Consider the following 4,137-nt stretch of genomic DNA (forward strand, 5'->3'; position numbering starts at 1 on the left):
AATGGGATAAATTTGAAAATTTGCAAATAACAACCAAATTCTGGTAAAGGATTGTTCTCAGAATCTTCATCAGAAGGAGGACCAAAATCTAGTGCAGAAAATGGAGGATGAACTCATTTGCACTCAAGAATATTGGAGACCTCAGGCAATCTCCTAATTATCCCAACATATTATTAGCCTATACTTGTACTACTACATGTAGTAAAATGTCCAATATCATATCCCTTGGATATAATATTCGATAAATTTAAATGTATGTTTCAATTCATACTCAATATTGTTGCGTACACAATGATTTTCTAAGTATTAATGAATTAAATATTAGGCTTGATAGCCTTAACCATCCTGGTTTGGGGATGATTAGAAAATTATTGACAATTCTGTTGGTCACAACGTATCAAGTTACAAATTTTCCCAAATCATCAGTTTTTATGTGCACCGCATGTGCCATAGGGGAAATCAGTTTTAAGGTACTCTCACCTTATGATTTAAAATGAGCCACTCATTCTTCCTTGAGCTCATTCAGAAGATATATGTGGATTACTTAATCATTATGTGGGATTATTTAGATACTTCATGGTACTCATATAAACATTTATAAAATGATTTCAAGTGTGTCTCTTGTCACACACAACCATGAATGATCTTACTAAATTAATCGCTCAACTTATCAAAGTGAGAGCAAATCATCCTAAACACAGGATAGACCCGTTCGAATGGACAATGTTGTTGAACTCATTTCACGAGCAATAGTACCTTATGTACATACCCATATTGGTTTAGTTAAATATCTTATCAAGAAAGTGAAATTAATTACATGACCAACCTTAAAGAATTGTAATTTACTAGCCTCTTGCTAGACACATACGGCCTTACACACCGTAAGTATGATCTAAATCATACCAACTGCATATTATACTACTTTCCCCTTGTAGTAACTACGTGGAAATCAACAAAGTATTTCCCATCTGCGATAATTCGGTTACATACCGATATCACCACTCCAGCGTACATCTATGGGCCCTCACAGAAAATTAGGGACCTATGTGAGGAATAACAATTTATCCGTCAATCAAAATTATTCATAGCCCGTATGCTGATTGCATCAGCAATAAGGACTTTTTCTGGCATTACGGGGAGATAAGTACCACAAATAATGCCGAGAAATAAATTAGAAATGTTATTGTCATTCAGTCCTTATATCCACGTACTCAAAGAATCTGAACTAGAAGTTTAGAGATCACATATTTGCAACACATTGCAAATTTGCCACATACATTTACTGATGATAAGGTGTCACTAAATCCTATATTTATGCAGTAAAGTGTTAGAAAGAGTGGAGGCACCTGATAAACCACTCTTCTCCCCAAATGAGAGCAAGAGGGGGAGAAAATCTGACAACACGAGATATAAATTCTCATATACTTCCGCGGAAATAGAGGAAATCAAATCCTCAACCAGTAAATGTAATTCAACATCAAGTTGAAAGACACCTCACTGGATGTTCATCATCCAAAGCCAGGCATTAATGTGCACAAATGTTTTGGTGCCAGGACATCGAAACACCTTAACTCCATTTGTTGTAGGAAATCACAAGGAGTTAAAAAGGAATAAATATTTTATCCACAAACTTCAATGATTACATCAGAATCATATAAACTAACGACTACATTTGTCGACATATATTTCTTCTCAAATTGCTAAAACCTTTTGGGCCCTGAACCAAAATCCATGGTAGAGTGCCTCTTGCACTCGTATTGGTTCACATAAAAGGAAGGAAGTAATGAAGAATAGCACTTGCTCTACAAACGAGTGGTATTTACCACAATGATACCTACTCCTCTAAGTATCTTCCATATGGAATACTAAAAACTTCTCATTCATAGACAAAGTCAATGAGGTGGTGAGAAAGCGAGGCTTGTAGCGAAAAGGGTTCACGGAGAGACCCGACATCGATTACGATGTAACATAACCTCTTGGTATGAGTGGAATTATGTTTCGATATTAAATATCATTGGCAATAAAAATAATAAAATTATCCATGCAGTTGATGGATGAAGTGGCTACATACTCATATGAGTCACTCATTTCGGAAATCTCTATTGAAGTCCCTGAAGGGCTTATACTTCCGAATCCAATAGCAAATCACAACAAGTTTTGTGTAAAACTTCATAAGTCACTCTATGACTTGAAATAGTCCGAAAGCATATGGTACTACGGACTAAATGAGTTCCTTCTTCAAAAGGATTACTTGATAATGATGATTAGTTACATGTTTAATAAATGAATCTCAAATTTGATTTCCTTTCATCACCTCAGTGTATATTGATGACCTCATCATCAATGTCTATACAAGACCTAAACATACACAAAATCATCTCAAGACGGAAAATTTGGATTCAACCAAATTTAACTTACGTTTACAACTTGAGCATTCTCTCAAGAATACATATTAGTCTACATATATCCAATACATATACGAGAAGTTCAATGTGGATATATCATACCAATAAAAGACATGCAATATGGTCATACTACCCTTGATAGGGTACAAATCCATTCATACCTATGGCTGATAATGTAGTGATATCAGAACCTAAAGTTCTACATCTCACTAACACCAACACACTCATATAATTGCAGACTACGTCAGGCCTGACACTATATTTGCTATCTTTGTCCAGAGTGCAACCCCCAACAAAAGGTATATGGTCGATATAAGAAATAAGAACTTATATCTCATGCTCACAATACATCTTGGGCATTTCCATCAGGAAAATCAAGATATGACCATGATATGATGTAATGATATTGGCTCTTTATTTGATCCTAATAATGCCATATCAATTACTGAATTCACTATAATAGTCTTCTCACGAAAGTCATCCAAATAGACTCTAATGACTATTTCCACTTAGCATTCTGACATAATTGCTTTATCTAAAAGAATCGCATAATATGCATGTCTCGGTAGAATGATTAACCACACTCAAAATCATGTGGTTGGGATTCATAACAATCACATAACTTGATTTTATCAAGATGCTACCACTTGTGTTACTCAATACCTACAGATTATATGAAGAGCAATATCATAAAGCACATTGCTCGAAGATCACTTATCCTCATGAATTATAGAAAAGTGAGGAAACAATTTGCAAAGAAAATACTGTGAAAATCTAACAGATTATTCACAATGGCATGATCATGTCAATGAAATTGGTATGAGACATCCTCGAGATTTGCAAAGTTCAGGGGGAGTAATCTCCCAAACTATAACCTGTTAACAATCATCAGATTGCATATATTGTACTCTATTTTCCTTCATGAGTTTTCCCTCATGGTTTTTCATAAAAGGTTTTTAACGAGACACTATTGATACAAGTGTTTACATATGTCACATCATTTTCTCCTTATATTTTCCCCGTTGGGTTTTAAAGGAGTTTTCAATGACATATCAGATCACACTCTTTTCCTTTATGAGTTTTCTCTCAAAGTTTCTCATAACGGTTTTTAATGAGGCAATATCTTTTTAAGGTTATATGCTATACTTTCAAGTTTTTTTTCCATCGGGTTTTTAAAGGAAAGTATACAAAGCATATTTATTGTTCTCTAAACTCACCAATGAGTTTTCTCCTTCTTCAAAGGTTTTCCTCATATGAGTTATCAAGAGACAATAATCATTATATGTTGCATCAGTTTTCTCCTTATTATTTTTCCCACTGGGTTTAAAGGAGTTTTAGCAACATATCTATACTATTCTCCGCATATTTATTTCCACTGGGTTTTTGGAGGAGACTTTAAAGATTATACATGGATTTGTCAAGATGAAGATGATGAACATTCTCAAAGGCAAAGACATACAAGGAGTATTATTTATCAAGACTACTAGTATGCCCGTGCGTTGCCACGGGCTTCTGAAATATATTGCTGAAGGTATATAAAATAATCCATGTAAAATATCAGAGGAAGAAACAATATAGCATGGACACAATTGCATAATAATTGAAGTCTACTTCACTTGTAATGTAAACTGATAACAAAAAGGCAAATTGACGATGTATACACATAAATCGATGATCCAACTAAAAATATATTACAAATTATTCAAATCTACTTGATGCGCTTAAGAAATTC

This window comes from Aegilops tauschii, chromosome 5 (genome assembly GCF_002575655.3).
Source record: "Aegilops tauschii subsp. strangulata cultivar AL8/78 chromosome 5, Aet v6.0, whole genome shotgun sequence".
NCBI classification, from domain to species: domain Eukaryota; kingdom Viridiplantae; phylum Streptophyta; class Magnoliopsida; order Poales; family Poaceae; genus Aegilops; species Aegilops tauschii.